This window comes from Triticum urartu, chromosome 5A (genome assembly GCF_056163025.1).
Source record: "Triticum urartu cultivar PI428250 chromosome 5A, HENAU_Tu73, whole genome shotgun sequence".
NCBI lineage: Eukaryota > Viridiplantae > Streptophyta > Magnoliopsida > Poales > Poaceae > Triticum > Triticum urartu.
The window spans coordinates 251,024,811-251,045,531 of record NC_141877.1 but is presented as its reverse complement, the minus strand read 5'-3'; positions in this window follow the sequence as shown (position 1 = coordinate 251,045,531).

Genomic DNA, 20,721 nt, shown 5'->3' with positions numbered 1-20,721 from the left:
GGGGATCTTCAAGACTACCTTTCTCTTTTTAGGCCCCATATACAGTTTTTCCTTGTTCACTCGGCATGTAAAATAGCCTTGATGTTTATGGCATTATTTGTAATAGCACGTTTTGACGTATCAATCGGATTATAAGGGAAACCGTTTTTTACCAACCTTTGTTCGGTATTCGATTATTTCACATTCTGTATTCCCCTTTTGCGTCAGATTGCCATGAATACTCTGGTAGGGCCTAAGTACCAGGGGCTCTATTCGACCACATGTATTTTCAAAAAAAGTCCAAAAACTTCTAGAGTACACTTCGGCGTCCCGAAGTTGGCATTATATGCATCAGCTCTGAATCATGTCTTTGGTCAAAAGTTGGGTTGCACGGCTCCTGTGATTACTACCTTACATTTCGCTTGTTCGGCTAGGTTAGTAAAGGGAGAACTACTACGATTGTCTTTCTGGTTCGTCCGGTCAAACACCTCAGTACAGAAAGCCGAAAACTGACTGTCATGATACGGCGAGAGCTGGTCGGTGATTCGGCGACCTACTACAAATCTCTTGTGTTTTCTTCCATATTATACGAAGGACTGGCCTTCGTCCAGTCACGTGCCTAACGCATCCCAATTCGGATAGCCGCATAAGCACCCGGGGCTAGTTCTTAATCCCATCGTCATACTCCTATGGCTAAGTGAAAGTGATAAAGCCGCATAGTCTAATTTCCTGGTTCGCTGCGCAGACACCTCCTTTACGGACCAAGACGTTGGGTCAAGAGTGATCATGCGCTATTTTGAACACCCCCGTAGCATCTACGTGGGGGATGAAGTCGACGACTAGTAAACTCTCAGAATTAAAAGTGGCCGCAAAGGAGGAAAAGTAATTTAAGATAAGGGCATAAATACATTACAAAGCCTTGGTTCACAAAAACAAAGTATAGACAGCTCGGATACATTCATTCAAACATGATATCCTTCGAGCATTGGCCCTTTACAATCCGGGCACCCTCCAGGACATCGTCGAAGTATCAATCCGGCTTGCGATGGTCCTTGCCTTTGGGTGGGCCCTCGGTCGCCACGAAGGAGGCCTTCATATTCGCCCAGTGCATCTTGACACGGGCAAAGGCCATCCGCGCACCCTCTATGCACGCCGAGCGCTCTACAACTTTGACTCGGGACAGCGTGTCAGTGAGTTGCTTAACCAGGCCGAAGTGGCTGGTAGGAATGGGTTTGGTTGGCCACAGCCGAACTATAATGCCCTTCATGGCCACGGCGGACATCCTATGTAGCTCCGCCAGCTGCATCATCTGGTTGTTCAACATCGCTGGACGCTCCGGCACTAGGTATCAAAAGAGCTTCTCTGTCGTGTTCCCCTCCTGGGCCCGGAAGAACTGCGTGGCGTCGGCAGCACCCTTTGGAAGATCCGCAAAGGCGTTTGGAGAACTCCACAGTCGAGTGAGCAAGGCATATCTTTGACCGCCAAATACACTCTACAAAAGAAATGGCTTACCAACCGCTATTTGTTCGGCCTGCCAGATCTCCTCCCGAGCTGCCCGAGACTCGGTCCGTGCCTCCTTGGCCGAATTGAGGGCTTTGGTGAGTTCGACCGCTTGGGCTGTAATCTTCTCCTCCAAGGCCTCACATTTGTCGATGGCGTCCTTGATATCTTGCTCTACCTCGGCCTCCCTCTCCTCATGCTGGCGGCGGGCGACCTGTTCGGTCTTAAAATCCGCAGCCGCTTTATCAGGCCGCTTTGCTTGCTCTTGCCTGCTCCTTGGCTTGAGCAAGGGCGCCCTTAAGGATCTCGACCTCGGTCGCGCTACCTGCAATCATGATCATGGAGGCGCATGATTTTAAACTCCGCATTCGCATATCACTTCAGGCATATAGGAATATCTTTTAACACACCTTGCGCCTCATCGGACCGCTTGTTAATGCGGTCGATATCATTATCGGCCAGCTTCAACTTCCACCTGAGTTCAGAAACTTCAGCGGCCTGGGCGGTAGCTGCCAACAGGGAAGCATGTTTATCAATAGAAAAGTACGTTCCCTCCTGTGATTATTACTGGATCCTCTGTTCGGCCATTTTTTCAACACCAAACAGAGTCTCAAGGCTACTATCTATACACAGGCATATTTTTCATATGAAAAGCGACTAAGAATATTACATCGCATACCTCGAAGCCTGTTAGCAGGATGGTGAAGGCTTTGTTCAACCCGCTCTTGGTGGACTGAACCTTCTCGACCACCGCACCCATCAGGGTGCGGTGCTCCTCCAAGATGGAAGCACGTTGCAGTGCGTCCACTAGAGTGTTCGGCGCCTCCGGATTAGTGTAGGTCACCGCCGGAGTTGGCACTCCCCCCTCCTTTGAAGGGGGTTGCTCACTCGATTCCGGAGCTACATGGGTCTCCGGAATAGTGCTTGGTTGGGGGCCAGACTGGTCAGGGCGCCCGTCGTCAGCCTCCATGGGGGTTGCGTCCCCCATGTTCTCGGCAGCCGTGGCATTACCCTCTGGCGCCGTCTTGGCGTCCTCCCGTACCTCTCCATGGCCCAGAGAGGCCCTTCGGGACAACACCTCAGTGTTATCCACGGTGGTTGGCGGAGAGGCTCGCGGAGGCGTGTCGCTCTCCACCATCTCCGGTGCCAGACAGTCCCCCTCAGATGATGATGGTTGGGGAGGTCGCGGGCCAGACTGAAACACACAATATAATATGTTATACTACAATCATAAAAGACCAGATATATGTAAAGCATCCTTGGGTACTTACGATGCGGCCAGGGGTTTCACCTTGGGGCGCCGCTCGGGGATGGCTTCGGCATCCGAATCTGAGCCATCCGAGAGGGATATCTTCCCCCTCTTGGACGCCTCCGCCTCCGGAGGCCGCCCTTTTCTTCTTCCTTCCCTTAAGGGGATAATCGCTTTCTGTCTCCTCCTCCTCTTCGTCTTCATCTCCCTCCTGGGAGGAGGGAGCTTTGGTCTCTCTGGACACAATGTCCGAAGTACCTTTACGGCGGAGGCCACCTTTGGCATCCTTGCTCTTCTTCTTGGCCTTCTTCTCCGGCGCCTGATACGGCGTCGGGACCAGCATCCTCGTTAGCAGAGGAATGGCTGGGTCTTCGGGTAGCGGAGCCGGACACTTGATCCGCTCTGCCTTCTTTGTCCATCTCTGAATAAGGGATGGAAGGCTCAGCATACCCTTTGATTTGTAAACAAAAGTTATGTTCGGAAACTAAGTGCTTACCGGGGTGGCCGGATGAGCGCAGTCGAGGCCGATGTCGTCGGTCTTCTCCGGCCACTTCTTCTGGGCCTTGAAGAGCAGCTTCCAAATCTCTTCATGCGTTGTGCCGAAGAATTGCTACAGGGTTCGCGGCCCTTCCTGATTGAACTCCCACATATGGATAGGCCGTGGACAAAGGGGTGGAGAGGAAACCCTAGTCCGCAGAGGAAGTGGGGGATAAACACCACTCTTTCGCCGGGCTCTAGAGTGGGGATGACTTGCTTTTTGGCAGTGATACGTATCCAACGTGTCTATAATTTTTGATTGTTCCACGCTATTATATTATCCATCTAGGATGTTTTATATGCATTTATATGCTATTTTATTTGATTTTTGGGACTAACCTATTCACCCAGAGCCCAGTGCCAGTTTCTGTTTTTTTCTTTGTTTTTGAGTATCACTGAAAAGGAAAACCAAATAGAGTCCAATTGACTTGAAATTTCACGGAGATTATTTTTGTACCAGAAGAAGCCCAAGCAGTATTGGAGATGGGCCAGAAGAGTCCTGAGGCACCTAAGAGGGTGAGGGCGTGCCCTACCCCCTAGGCGCACCCCCTACCTCGTGGCCGCCTCGGGGACCCCCCCTGACTTGTTCCCGACTCCAACACCTCTTATATATAGCCAAACTTCCAGAAAGAAACCTAGATCGGGAGTTCCGCCGCCGAAGCCTCTAGCCACCAAAAAACAATCTAGACACATTCCGGCACCCTGCCGGAGGGGGGAATCCCTCTCCGGTGGCCATCTTAATCATCCTGACACTCTCCATGACGAGGAGGGAGTAGTTCACCCTTGGGGCTGAGGGTATGTACCAGTAGCTATGTGTTTGATCTCTCTCTCTCTCTCCCTCTCTCTCTCACGTGTTCTTGATTCAGGATGATCTTGATGTATCATGAGCTTTGCTATTATAGTTGGATCTTATGATGTTTCTCCCCCTCTATCTCTTGTAATGTATTGAGTTTTCCCTTTGAAGTTATCTTATCGGATTGAGTCTTTAAGGATTTGATAACACTTGATGTATGTCTTGCGTGGGATACCCGTGGTGACAATGGGGTATTCTACTAATTCACTTGATGTTTGTTTTGGTGATCAACTTGCGGGTTCCGTGACCTTCGAAATCTATGCATAGGGGTTGGCACACGTTTTCGTCTTGACTCTCCGATAGAAACTTTGGGGCACTCTTTAAAGTTCTTTGTGTTGGTTGAATAGATGAATCTGAGATTGTGTGATGCATATCGTATAATCATACCCACGGATACTTGAGGTGACATTGGAGTATCTAGGTGGCAATAGGGTTTTGGTTGATTTGTATCTTAAGGTGTTATTCTAGTACGAACTCTAGGATAGATTGAACGGAAAGAATAGCTTCGTGTTATTTTATTACGGACTCTTGAATAGATTGATCAGAAAGGATAACTTTGAGGTGGTTTCGTACCCTACAGTAATCTCTTCGTTTGTTCTCCGTTATTAGTGACTTTGGAGTGACTCTTTGTTGCCTGTTGAGGGATAGTTATATGATCCAATGATGTTATTATTGTTGAGATAACTTGCACTAGTGAAGCTATGAACCCTAGGCCTTGTTTCATCGCATTGCAATACCATTTTCACTCACTTTTATCATTAGTTACCTTGCTGTTTTTATATTTTCAGATTACAAAAACCTATATCTACCATCCATATTGCACTTGTATCACCATCTCTTCGCAGAACGAGTGCACCTATACAATTTACCATTGTATTGGGTGTGTTGGGGACACAAGAGACTCTTTGTTATCGTTGCAGGGTTGTTTGAGAGAGACCATCTTCATCCTATGCCTCCCACGGATTGATAAACCTTAGGTCACCCACTTGAGGGAAATTTGCTACTGTGCTACAAACCTCTGCACTTGGAGGCCCAACAATGTCTACAAGAAGAAGGGTGTGTAGTAGACATCAAGCTCTTTTTTGGCGCCGTTAACAGGGAGGTTGGCGCTTGAAGGTATATCTTTAGATCTTGCAATCGAATCTTTTAGTTTCTTGTTTTATCGCTAGTTTAGTCTATAAAAGAAAACTACAAAAAATTGAATTAAGGATGCCTCATATGCGTCATCTTTTTAATGTCTTTCGTGAGAATAAGGATTCCGATAATTGTGCCAAAATGCTAGAAGAAGAATGCATTAAAATGTTTGGCACTAAATCTTTGAATGATGAGCATGATTGCAATGTTGCTAGTACAAAATCTTTGAATATCCATAGTACTAATGATGATTGCACTAGTCATGATGAAAATGTCTCTTATAGGCATGTAAGTTTTTGTGGAGTGCATAGAGTTTGCAAGTACACACCAAGTAGGGAATATAGATTTTGCAAGAGGCACAAGTATTTAGAAACTAAATGGTTGCAAGAAAGGCTAGATGTTTGTGTTGAAAATTTAAATTTTCTTAGCCATCCTTGTGAACTTTGCAATGAAGGTGGTCATTTAAATATCCAATGCAAATTGTTTCATGATCGAATCGTGTCCAAAAAATTTTATGACTTGATTTCCCTTGCACATCATAATGAACTTAGTTTTCTTGTGGGTTATGAAGAAATGAAACGTATAACTAAGGATCTTCCAGAATTTGTCCTTGATAAAGTTCTTGATTTTGATTTAGAGGAAATTTATATGTATTGTGTGGTGAATTGCATTGAAAATCCTTATATTGCCAATTGCATAGAGACAAGAAAACAAATAGAAGATAAAGAGAATACTAATGAAAGGGAAGAGACTTCCCAATATCCTCCTATTATTTCTTATGATGAATCAGGTAACGAGGAGGAGCCTTCTATTCAACCAATATCATTAATAAGGAACTCCAAAAAGAGGATTAAACCCACACATGATGTGAAGAAGAGAAAGAAAAGACGGAGAAGCAAAGGTAAAAAGGTATCCCTCCCAAATGATGTTGCTCCTATTACTCATTGTGATGCTGATAATTGTTATACTATTGGTGCTATCCATACTATTAATGATGAGAGTGATTATGCTTATGATATGAAAAGGCCCAAGCTTGGGGATGCTATGTTTAATGAAGATGATATTTTTAGTCTCCCAAGTTTTGATGAGCAAATTTATTATGATGATAGCATGCCTCCTATTTATGATGACTATTGTGATGACACTTATGCTATAAAAAATAGTGATGATTATATTTATAAAACTTGTCATGATTATTATTACCCTTTTTCTGAACATTACTCTTTTAATGTGGAAACAATTTATAGTATTCGAGTTTCTTATTATAATCCCTTTATTCCGAATGAGAAATTTTTTGCTTATGTGGAGAGTAATAAAAATTCTATGATTGTGGCTCATGAAAATAATGCTTTATGTGATAGTTATATTGTTGAATTCATTCATGATATTACTGAAAATTATTATGAGGGAGGAATATATGCTTGTAGGAATTGCAATAATATCTAGTTTCCTCTTTATGTGCTTAAAATCTTGAAGTTATGGTTGTTTTGCTTTCCTATGCTAATTGATTATTGTTCCCATAAATTGTTTGCTCACAAAATCCCTATTAATAGGAAGTGGATTAGACTTAAATGTGCTAGTCATATTCTTCACGATGCTCTCTTTATGTTCCAATTCTTATCTTTTATGAGAGCAGCATTGAAATCATCATGCCTAGCTAGGGGTGTTAAACGATAACGCTTTTTGGGAGGCAACCCAATTTTATTTTTGTTCTTTGCCTTTTTCTCCTGTTTAGTAATAAATAATTCATCTATCCTCTGAAACAATTGTGTTTTTATGTTTTAATTAGTGTTTGTGCCAAGTAAAGCCCTTAGGATCTTCTTGGATGATTATTATTTGATCTTGCTGAAAAAACAGAAAGTATGCACTCACGAGAATAATTTTCATTTTTTACCAGAGAACGATAAAATACCAATTGCACTTGAAGTAGATTACTAAACTAATTTCCTAGCACTTCCTAATTTTTCAGGATTTTTGGAGTTACAGAAGTATTCTAAACCTACTGATTACTACAGACTGTTCTGTTTTTGACAGATTCTGTTTTCTATGTGTTGTTTGCTTATTTTGATGAATCTATGAGTAGTATAGGAGGGTATGAACCATAGAGAACTTGGAATACAGTAGATATTACACCAATATAAATAAAGAATGACCGCACAACAGTACCAAAAGTGGTGATTTATTTTCTTATACTAACGGAGCTTACGAGTTTTCTGTTAAGTTTTGTGTTGTGAAGTTTTCAAGTTTTGGGTAAAGATTCGATGGACTATGGAATAAGGATTGGAAAGAGCCTAAGATTGGGGATCCCCAAGGCACCCCGAGGTAATATTCAAGGACAACCAAGAGCCTAAGCTTGGGGATGCCCCGGATGGCATCCTGATGTCTACTACACAACCTTCTTCTTGTAGACGTTGTTGGGCCTCCAAGTGCAGAGGTTTGTAGGACAGTAGCAAATTTCCCTCGAGTGGATGACCTAAGGTTTATCAATCTGTAGGAGGCGTAGGATGAAGATGGTCTCTCTCAAGCAACCCTGCAACCAAATAACAAAGAGTCTCTTGTGTCCCCAACACACCCAATACAATGGTAAATTATATAGGTGCACTAGTTCGGCGAAGAGATGGTGAAACAAGTGGTATATGGATAGTAGATAAAGGTATTTATAATCTGAAATAATAAAAAAAGCAAGGTAACTAATGATAAAAGTGAGCGTAAACGGTATTGCAATGATAGGAAACAAGGCCTAGGGTTCATACTTTCGCTAGTGTAAGTTCCCTCAACAATACTAACATAATTGGATCACATAACTATCCCTCAACATGCAACCAAGAGTCACTCCAAAGTCACTAATAGCGGAGAACGAACGAAGAGATTATGGTGGGGTACGAAACCACCGCAAAGTTATTCTTTCCAATCAATCCGTTGGGCTATTCCTATAAGTGTCACAAACAGCCCTAGAGTTCGTACTAGAATAACACCTTAAGACACAAATCAACCAAAACCCTAATGTCACCTAGATACTCCAATGTCACCTCAAGTATCCGTGGGTATGATTATACGATATGCATCACACAATCTCAGATTCATCTATTCAACCAACACAAAGGACCTCAAAGAGTGCCCCAAAGTTTCTACCGGAGAATCACGACGAAAACGTGTGCCAACCCCTATGCATAGGTTCCCAATGTCACGAAACCCGCAAGTTGATCACCAAAACATACATCAAGAGGATCAATAGAATAACCCATTGTCACCACGGTTATCCCACGCAAGACATACATCAAGTGTTCTCAAATCTTTAAAGACTCAATCCGATAAGATAACTCCAAAGAGGAAACTCAATTCATTACAAGAGAGTAGAGGGGGAGGAGAAACATAGGATCTAACTATAATAGCAAAGCTCGCGATACATCAAGATCGTGCTAAATCAAGAACACGAGAGAGAGAGATCAAACACATAGCTACTGGTACATACCCTCAGCCCCGAGGGTGAACTACTCCCTCCTCGTCATGGAGAGCGCCGGGATGATGAAGATGGCCACCGGTGAGGGATCCCCCCTCCTGCAGGGTGCCGGAATAGGGCCCCGATTGACTTTTGGTGGCTACAGAGGCTTGCGGCGGCGGAACTCCCGATCTAATCTCCGTTTTGGAAGTTTTAGGGTACGTGGAGTTATATAGGCGGAGGAAATACGTCAGGGGAGCCACAAGGGCCCCACGAGGCAGGGGTCCGCGCCCTAGGGGGGTGGGCGCGCCCCCACCCTCGTGGCTTCCTCGTTCCTTCCTTGACGTGGGGTCCAAGTCCATCGGGTGGCTTTCGTTCCAAAAATAACTTCTCTAGTTGATTTCGTTCCGTTTCAACTCCGTATGATATTCCTTTTCTTCAAAACACTAAAATAGGCATAAAACAACAAATCTGGGCTGGGCCTCCGGTTAATTGGTTAGTCCCAAAAATAATATAAAAGTGGATAATAAAGCCCAATATTGCCCAAAACAGTAGATAATATAGCATGGAGCAATCAAAAATTATAGATACGTTGGAGACGTATCAAGCATCCCCAAGCTTAATTCCTGCTCGTCCTCGAGTAGGTAAATGATAAAAAAGATAATTTTTGATGTGGAATGCTAGTTGGCATAATTTCAATGTAATTCTTCTTACTTGTGATATGAATATTCAGATCCGAAAGATTCAAGACAAAAGTTCATATTGACATAAAAATAATAATACTTCAAGCATACTAACTAAGCAATTATGTCTTCTCAAAATAACATGGCCAAAGAAAGCTATCCCTACAAAATCATATAGTCTGGCTATGCTCTATCTTCACCACACAAAATATTTAAATCATGCACAACCCCGATGACAAGCCAAGCAATTGTTTCATAACTTTGATGTTCTCAAACTTTTTCAATCTTCACGCAATATATGAGCGTGAGCCATGGACATAGCACTATAGGTGGAATAGAATGGTGGTTGTGGAGAAGACAAAAAGGGAGAAGATAGTCTCACATCAACTAGGCGTATCAACGGGCTATGGAGATGCCCATCAATAGATATCAATGTGAGTGAGTAGGGATTGCCATGCAACAGATGCACTAGAGCCATAAGTGTATGAAAGCTCAAAAAGAAACTAAGTGGGTGTGCATCCAACTTGCTTGCTCATGAAGACCTAAGGCAATTTGAGGAAGCCCATCATTGGAATATACAAGCCAAGTTCTATAATGAAAGATTCCCACTAGTATATGAAAGTGACAACATAGGAGACTTTCTATCATGAAGATCATGGTGCTACTTTGAAGCACAAGTGTGGTAAAAGGATAGTAGCATTGCCCCTTCTCTCTTTTTCTCTCATTTTTTTATTTTTATTTTATTTTTTTATTTGGGCCTTCTCTTTTTTTATGGCCTCTTTTCTCTTTTTTTATTTGGGCTTCTTTGGCCTCTTTATTTTTTTATTTTCGTCCGGAGTCTCATCCCGACTTGTGGGGGAATCATAGTCTGCATCATCCTTTCCTCACTGGGACAATGCTCTAATAATGATGATCATCACACTTTTATTTACTTACAACTCAAGAATTACAACTCGATACTTAGAACAAGATATGACTCTATATGAATGCCTCCGGCGGTGTACCGGGATGTGCAATGACTCATGAGTGACATGTATGAAAGAATTATGAACGGTGGCTTTGCCACAAATACGATGTCAACTACATGATCATGCAAAGCAATATGACAATGATGAAGCATGTCATAATAACGAGACGGTGGAAAGTTGCATGGCAATATATCTCGGAATGGCTATGGAAATGCCATAATAGGTAGGTATGGTGGCTGTTTTGAGAAAGGTATATGGTGGGTTTATGGTACCGGGGAAAGTTGCGCGGTACTAGAGAGGCTAGCAATGGTGGAAGGGTGAGAGTGCATATAATCCATGGACTCAACATTAGTCATAAAGAAGTCACATACTTATTGCAAAAATCTATTAGTTATCGAAACAAAGTACTACGCACATGCTCCTAGGGGGATAGATTGGTAGGAAAAGACCATCGCTCGTTCCCGACCGCCACTCATAAGGAAGGCAATCAATAAATAAATAATGCTCCGACTTCATCACATAATCGTTCACCATACGTGCATGCTACGGAATCACAAACTTCAACATAAGTACTTCTCAAATTCACAACTACTCAACTAGCATGATTCTAATATCATCATATCCATATCTCAAAACAATAATCAAGTATCAAACTTCTCATAGTATTTGATAGAGGCAAAGGTGTCCCGATGTTTCGATGAGATGGTGGCTATCGTTTTCTGTGGGAGTCGACCTTGACGATCCGACTACGAACGTGCGAGACGTCGCGCCTTAGCAATCGCTAAATCAACTTCCGAGGGGTTATTGACCACGCCGGAGCACGATCAACCTGACCACGAGGGCCTGTTTCCTGCGAGCAAACGAAGAACAAGCAAGAAACTGAGATTGCAATCTGGATATTGCGAATATAAGATGAAAGCTTTATTGATCAAGGTGGGGTTCTGTGACGTCTTGGTCTGGTCGTTGGACACAAACGAAGTACGCGAAGTTGCAGCTATGGCGAACTTTTAATCTAAAAAAAACCCAAAATCTAAACGACGCCCTAAGGGCTGTATATATGGAGAAAGAGAGGGGAATTTCGTGGCCCTTGAGGGTGGGGTCTGAAACCAACCCTAACTCTTGTTTCCCCATACATACGGACTCTAAAAATAGCCCATACTTAAGTATTTCGAAATTACATGGGCCTGGCCCATTAATAAGGTGACGCAGCACCTAGAATAGCCTATGGACGAATATTATGAAGTGGCATCTTGTATATTTCGTCCATGGCTTCATGCACTCCTTATGGCGGCTTCAAAGTCCTGAAATCATCACTTGTAACTCCGTTCTTGATCCCCTTGCACATGCCATCAACTTCATGCGTGTTCTTGCTCCAATGTTCATCCTTCTCCAAGCTAGGCCCTTCATTTGAAAGCAAAACAAATGTATCCAATTTAGGCAGCATCATAATCTCATGAACATTAGAATCATTACCAAGAAACGAAAGTACCTGGTAATTTAATTGGCGTGCGCGAGCTCTAGTAATTGGTCCAGTATATGTAACAGTAGGGGCTGTGGGTGTAACAATAGTATTGATGTCCTCATCATCCTCCCATTCTTGAAATGAAGTCGTCCTCGACGGAAGCTCATCTTCCTCACCCAAATAAGGCTTCAAATCTACAATATTAAAAGTGGGACTAAACCCCAAAATCTGCAGGTAGCTCAAGTTTATATGCATTATCATTTATTTTCTCTAAAACCTTAAAAGGACCATCAGCACGTGGCATTAGCTTTGATTTGCGCAGATTAGGAAATCTATCTTTACGCAAATGTAACCAAACAAGATCTCCAGGTGCAAACACAACATGTTTTCTACCCTTATCTCCAGCAAGTTTATATTTAGCATTCATACGCTCAATGTTTTCCTTAGTTAACTCATGCATTTTTAAAATCAATTCAGAACGTTCTTTAGCATCAAAATTAACCTTCTCCGAAGATGGAAGAGGCAACAAATCAATAGGTGCACGAGGTAGGAAACCATACACAATTTCAAAAGGGCACATCTTAGTAGTAGAATGCAATGAACGATTATAAGCAAATTCAATATGAGGCAAGCATTCTTCCCACATTTTCTTGTTATTCTTCAAAACAGCCCTAAGCATAGTAGACAATGTTCGATTGACTACTTCAGTTTGTCCATCAGTTTGGGGGTGACAAGTAGTACTAAAAAGCAGCTTAGTCCCCAACTTAGCCCATAAACATCTCCAAAAGTGGCTAAGAAATTTAGTATCACGATCTGAAACAATAGTATTTGGCACACCATGTAAGCGAATAATTTCACGAAAGAACAAATCAGCAACATTAACAACATCATCGCTTTTATGGCATGGTATAAAGTGTGCCATTTTTGAGAACCTATCCACGACAACAAATATGCTATCCCTCCCCTTCTTTGTTCTAGGTAAACCTAAAACAAAGTCCATAGATATATCCTCCCAAGGAACACTAGGTACAGGCAAAGGCATATATAAACCATGAGGATTGAGTCGTGACTTAGCTCTTTGACATGTAGTGGAGCGAGCAACAAAACGCTCAACATCCCGTCTCATCTTTGGCCAAAAGAAATGTGTAGCAAGTATATCCTCCGTCTTCTTGACGCCAAAGTGTCCCATTAATCCTCCTCCATGCGCCTCCTGCAACAACAAAAGACGAACGGAGCTAGCTGGAATGCATAGCTTGTTAGCACGAAACACAAATCCATCGTTAAGAACGAACTTGTTCCAAGTTCTCCCTTCCTTACAATTCTGCAATACATCTTTAAATTCAGCATCATTAATATATTGATCCTTGATGGTCTCCAAACCAAATATTTTAAAGTCAAGTTGTGAAAGCATAGTATAACGACGAGACAAGGCATCAGCAATAACATTTTCTTTACCCTTCTTGTGTTTAATCACATAAGGGAAAGTCTCAATGAATTCAACCCATTTAGCATGTCGATGGTTCAGTTTTGCTTGACTTTTAATGTGTTTCAAAGATTCATGATCAGAATGTATAACAAATTCCTTGGGCCATAAATAATGTTGCCATGTTTCTAAGGTCCGAACAAGAGCATATAATTCTTTATCATAAGTAGAATAGTTCAGACTAGGCCCACTCAATTTTTCAGAAAAGTATGCAACAGGTTTTCCATCTTGTAATAACACACCTCCTAATCCAATTCCACTAGCATCACATTCAAGCTCAAAAGTCTTATTGAAATTAGGAAGTTGGAGTAAAGGAGCATGTGTCAACTTATCTTTCAATACCGTGAAGGCTTCTTCCTGTGCGGTACCCCAAACAAAAGGTACATCCTTCTTTGTAAGCTCGTTGAGAGGTGCAGCAATGGTGCTGAAATCTCTCACAAAACGCCTATAGAAACCAGCGAGGCCAAGGAAACTCCTCACTTGTGTGACTGTTTTGGGCTGCGGCCAACTCTCAATAGCTTCAATCTTGGCTTTATCAACTTCAATTCCCTGTGGAGTAACAACATAGCCAAGAAAAGATACTCGGTCGGTGCAAAAGGTGCACTTTCCAAGGTTACCAAACAAACGTGCATCACGTAGAGCAATAAAAACAGCACGTAAATGTTCCAAATGTTCCTCCAAAGATTTGCTATAAATCAATATGTCATCAAAGTAAACTACCACAAATCGTCCAATGAAAGCACGTAAAACTTCGTTCATTAACCTCATGAAAGTACTAGGTGCATTAGTTAACCCAAAAGGCATGACTAACCACTCATATAATCCAAACTTAGTTTTAAATGCTGTTTTCCATTCATCTCCCAATTTCATACGAATTTGATGGTAACCACTACGCAAATCAACTTTGGAGAATATTGTAGAGCCACTCAATTCATCAAGCATATCATCTAGCCTAGGAATAGGATGACGATAACGAATAGTAATATTATTAATGCCTCTACAATCAACGCACATACGCGACGTACCATCCTTTTTCGGCACTAAAATGATAGGAACAGCACAAGGACTAAGGGATTCGCGTATATAACCTTTGTCGAGCAGTTCTTGTACTTGACGCATAATCTCCTTCGTCTCCTCTGGATTGGTACGGTATGGTGCCCGGTTGGGTAATGATGCACCGGGAATTAAGTCAATTTGATGCTCAATCCCGCGAATAGGTGGTAATCCCGGTGGCACGTCTTGTGGAAAGACGTCGGCGAACTCCTGCAAAATGTTAGTGACAGCAGGAGGCAAAGAGGAAGGCACGTCCTCGAATGAAAATAATGCCTCTTTGCACACAAAAGCATAGCAAACAGATTTGCTAAAATCTAGATCATCAATATCAGATTTGGTGGCAAGTAAACATGCACTTTTCAATTTAATTTCAGAAGCAACACTAGATTGTTTATTATTATTAGGCTGCATTTGTTGCTCAAATTCTTTTGCCACAATCTGATTTTCACTCTTAGTTTTCTCCTGTTTTGCTTTATTAGCTCTATTAATATCATCTTTCAAAATGGAATCAGGAGTCATAGGAAGCAAAGTAATATTTTTATCCTTATGAACAAGAGTATACTGATTGTTTCTACCATGGTGAATAGAATTTTTATCAAATTGCCATGGTCTACCAAGTAATAAGGAACATGCTTGCATCGGTACCACATCACAATCAACATAATCAGCATATGTAGAGATACTAAAATGCACACGAACAGTACATGTTACCTTAACCTTGCCGCTGTTGTTGAACCATTGGATGTAGTAAGGATGTGGATGTGGTCTTGTGGTGAGAGATAGCTTCTCCACCATCTCGATGCTAGCCAAGTTGTTGCAACTCCCTCCATCTATGATCACGCGAACAGAACGTTCCTTCACAACTCCCTTTGTATGGAACAAATTATGCCTCTGATTTTGCTCAGCTTGTGTAACCTGCACACTCAAAACACGTTGAGCAACTAAACATTCATACCTGTCAGCATCTTCAGGAGCCATGTATTGCATCTCATGATCAGAATCGTCTCCACCGTGTTCGTCACGTGTAATAAGAGCCAAAGTCTCCTCATCATAGTCACTAGCAGACTCATACCCACCATCCTCAGTAACAATCATCACACGCTTAGATGGGCATTCTCTCGCATAATGACCTCCACCCTTGCAACGTCGACAAATAATATCATGTGTTTGCCCTGTTGATGCCATGGATGAAAAAGAGCTCTTTGCAGGCCCAGAAGGTGTGCTCTTGGCAGATAGTGGTGATTGTGCCTGCTTTATTGTATCACGGTTGGAGGTGGCAGCCGACGGAGGCGCCGGTGAAGCAGAACGTGTGGAAGTAGATGATGCACGTGGTGTCCATGAAGAAGGTCGACCTGCAGAAAAGTTAGTCCGCGCCAATGCCTGTCGATCCTGCACTTCACGTTCAGCTTTACAAGCAAGATGGAATAAACGAGTGATATTAGTATACTCCTTATACTCTAGAATCGTCTGAATCTCTCTATTTAATCCACCCATAAAACGTGCAAGCATAGCTTCATTCTCCTCAACAATACCACATCTAATCATGCCAGTTTGTAATTCCTGATAATATTCTTCTACAGAATTCTTTCCCTGTCTTAAGCGCTGCAATTTTTGAAGTAATTCACGTTGATAATATGGTGGAACCCAACGAGTACGCATAGCAGTTTTCAAAGCAGCCCAAGTAGCAGGAATGGGATATAATCTACAATGCTCAGACCACCAAACACATGCAAAACTAGTGAATGCACAAACAGCAGCAGGAACACGTCTCTCCTCGGGATATTGTAAACATGTAAATCGTTGTTCAGTTTCTAACTCCCAAGTAAGATATATATCAGGAACATATCTACCCTCAAATGGTGGAATATTCAATTTTAGTTTAGGGAGATGGTCATGATCTCGTACCTGAGGGTGAGCCCTACCATTGCCATTATTGGCATGTGGACGACCTGATGGTTGCTGTGCTGGTGGTGGCACGTAGTTCTGATTTTGATCAACCTCATCCTCGTAATCGCCAGCAAAATCATCCTCCTCCGCATCAGCAGCAGGAGCCACAGAAGTAGCAACAGCAGCACCAACAGTTTGGCCAGGTGCAAGAGGGAGACGGCTCGCTCGGCGGAGGGCTGTTTCACGATGTGTAGGTAGTCGTCGTTGTTGTTGTTGTAGAGGTGCGTTAGGTGCAGCCGGTGGTGGTGGTGGAAGACGCGCGAGCAATTCATTAAACCTGTTATCGAGCTTAGTTTCGAACGTCTTCTCCATGTCATCTATCTTCTCCATGGCCTCTTCAAATCTGTTTAGCACATCCTGCACCTGTCCATTCATCATTTGCTGAAATTTATCATGCAACTCCTGATTCGTCATGTTCTCCCAGTCAGTCTCGTCGGCTTGTGATCCTGCCATGGTTAGCAACAATAGAAAACACACAAGAATATGATCCTACAGAATACTAACAAGAGGTGGTGGTGGCGGGTGTCACAAATCCGTCAAGCAATTCTCAAATTCTTACCAGTTCTTACCCAGCAGCAGGCGGTGATCGGCAACCGTTGTAGTCAAAACTCTCAAAAGCTTGGATAGAGCGATTGCCAGGGAGAGTCAAACGCACGACGTAGAGGTATGTGGAGCTGGGACGGCTTATAGTATGGTAGCAAAAAGGGTCAGCAATAATCAATTCAGAGATGCAAAGTTGAATAAACGCTCAACGACGGTACTGTGCTGGTCCTAGGCTAGACCGTGCTAGAGACGCGAGCCTAGAACACTAACAAAAATCATGGCGCTGCACGAAAATAAGGGAAAAGCACACTCTGGAACTTTTTTTTTTCGCGTTTTTTTTGCGCTCCTCTTTTTTTTTTGCGAAAAATCACTATAATGGCGAGTGTCTCAAAACTCTTCCCTCGTCAAACTAATAGGATGGGCACGCAATTTTTTTTTCACTTTTTTTTTGCGAAAATCAGGGCAGCGGCGACGAAAAAGTGCGACAAAAAATCACTATGATGGCACGTGGCTCAAAAGACTCAGAAAAGCCTAAAAATAGGATAGGGAAAAAATATTTTTGCCCGTGAAAATTTTGGCCTAAAAACTGCCCGGGGGTCTCCAGACTTTTTTTTTCCGAGACCTACGCAGGCAAGGAAACACGAATCGGAATTGAGATTGATCTCAAGAACAAACTTAATATGAGAAGAACTCGGATTGGTGGTGGATATATGGTTGTGGTATATGGCAGCGGTGGTGGTATATGGTAGCGGTGGTGGTATATGGATAGAGATTGATGGTGGTATATGGATACGGATTGGTAGTGGTATATGGATACGGATTGGTAGTGGTATATGGATAAGGATTCAGAGCGGTGGCGGATAAGCAAAAGTGGTAGATGGGCGATGATGATGGTGCGGCGGCGGCGTGACAACTTATGACCAGAACTCGACACTCTAAAAGACTAGACTCTAAGACCAGCAACTTGACACGACGATGCAACCGCAAATTCAACAAAGCAAAAACCCTAAAAAGATTATGCAAAGGCTCAGATTGGTTCGGATATGATGAACTAACCCTAATTTTGTTTGTGTGGCTTTTTCGTGGACTGTAGGTATGAAGAACAGACTCGATCTAATCTACGAAAAACTGTAAAATCTCACCGAGCAACCTGGCTCTGATACCACTTGATAGAGGCAAAGGTGTCCCGATGTTTCGATGAGATGGTGGCTATCGTTTTCTGTGGGAGTCGACCTTGACGATCCGACTACGAACGTGCGAGACGTCGCGCCTTAGCAATCGCTAAACCAACTTCCGAGGGGTTATTGACCACGCCGGAGCACGATCAACCTGACCACGAGGGCCTGTTTCCTGCGAGCAAACGAAGAACAAGCAAGAAATTGAGATTGCAATCTGGATATTGCGAATATAAGATGAAAGCTTTATTGATCAAGGTGGGGTTCTGTGACGTCTTGGTCTGGTCGTTGGACACAAACGAAGTACGCGAAGTTGCAGCTATGGCGAACTTTTAATCTAAACAAAACCCAAAATCTAAACGACGCCCTAAGGGCTGTATATATGGAGAAAGAGAGGGGAATTTCGTGGCCCTTGAGGGTGGGGTCCGAAACCAACCCTAACTCTTGTTTCCCCATACATACGGACTCTAAAAATAGCCTATACTTAAGTATTTCGAAATTACATGGGCCTGGCCCATTAATAAGGTGACGCAGCACCTAGAATAGCCTATGGACGAATATTATGAAGTGGCATCTTGTATATTTCGTCCATGGCTTCATGCACTCCTTATGGCAGCTTCAAAGTCCTGAAATCATCACTTGTAACTCCGTTCTTGATCCCCTTGCGCATGCCATCAACTTCATGCGTGTTCTTGCTCCAATGTTCATCCTTCTCCAAGCTAGGCCCTTCATTTGAAAGCAAAACAAATGTATCCAATTTAGGCAGCATCATAATCTCATGAACATTAGAATCATCACCAAGAAACGAAAGTACCTGGTAATTTAATTGGCGTGCGCGAGCTCTAGTAATTGGTCTAGTATATGTAACAGTAGGGGCTGTGGGTGTAACAATAGTATTGATGTCCTCATCAGTATTCAAAACACTCATAAGAGAATTTTATTATTAATCTTGTATACCTAGCATATTAGGATTTTAAGCAAATTACCATGCTATTTAAGACTCTCAAAATAATATAAATGAAGCATGAGAGTTCATCTATTTCTTCAAAATAAAACTACCACCATGCTCTAAAAGGTATAAGGGAAGCACTAGAGCAAATGACAAACTACTCCAAAAGATATAAGTGAAGATCCATGAGTAGTCGAATAATTATGCAACTATGTGAAGACTCTATAACATTTAAGAATTTCAGATCTTGGTACTTTATTCAAACAGCAAGCAAAGCAAAATAAAATGACATTCTAAGAATGTCAAAGATCATGTGAAGAAGCAAAAACTTAGGATCAACCGGTACTAACCGATAGTTGTTGAAGAAGAAAGGTGGGATGCCAACCGGGTCATCCCCAAGCTTAGACGCTTGAGACTTCTTGAAATATTGTCTTGGGGTGCCTTGGGCATCGCCAAGCTTGAGCTTTTGTGGCTCCTTAATTCCTCTCATATCACGGTCTCCCTAAATCTCAAAAGCTTCATCCACACAAAACTTCAACAAGGACTCGTGAGATAAGTTAGTATAAACCATTGCAAAAACCTTATCATACTCTACTGTAGCAAATAACTAAAATTATTATTCAACATTGCATACTAAATGCCTCTGCATATTAATAGTCCTATCCTCAAATAGAATCATTAAAGAAGCGAACATATGCAAACAATGCAAACATAACAGCAATCTGCCTAAACAGGATAGTCTGTAAAGAATGCTACAACATCCATACTTCCCTAGCTCCAAAAATTATGAAAGACAATTCCCACTGTAGTGAATTTATCAGAGCTTAATATGCAAAAGTTTTCAACATTTTATCACATTCTGAATTTTCGAGGGAATTATTGCAACAGCGGTAAACTTTCTGTTTTCAAACAGCAACATGTATACTTGTAACATAGGCATAGTAAGGGCTATCGATGCCACTTTTATTGAAATAAAAGATGCAAAACATTGTTCTAAATAACAGCAAGCAAATCCTAACAAAATAAATTGACGCTCCAAGCAAAACACATATCATGTGGTGAATAAAAATATAGCTCCAAGTAAAGTTACCGATGAACGAAGCTGAAAGAGGGGATGCCTTCCGGGGCATCCCCAAGATTAGGCTCTTGGTTGTCCTTGAATATTACCTTGGGGTGCCTTGGGCATCCACAAGCTTAGGCTCTTTCCACTCCTTATTCCGTAGTCCACCGAATCCTTACCCAAAACTTGAAAACTTCACAACACAAAACTTAACAGAAAACTCGTAAGCTCCGTTAGTATAAGAAAATAAATGACCACTTCAAGGTACTGTAATGAACTCATTATTTATTTATATTGGTGTTAAACTTACTGTATTCCGACTTCTCTATGGTTTATAAACTATTTTACTAGCCATAGATTCATCAAAATAAGTAAACAACACATGAAAAACAGAATCTGTCAAAAACAGAACAGTCTGTAGTAATCTGGATCAAACGTATATGGAACTCATAAAATTCTAAAATAAATTGCTGGACCTGAGGAATTTATCTATTAATCATCTTCAAAAAGAATTAACTAAATAGCACTCTCCAAATAAAAATGGCAGCAATTCTCGTGAACGCTAAAGTTTCTGTTTTTTACAGCATGATCAACAAGACTTCTCCCAAGTCTTCCCAAAGGTTCTACTTGGCACAAACACTAATTAAAAGCATAAAACCACATCTAAACAGAGTCTAGATGAATTATTTATTATTAAACAGGAACAA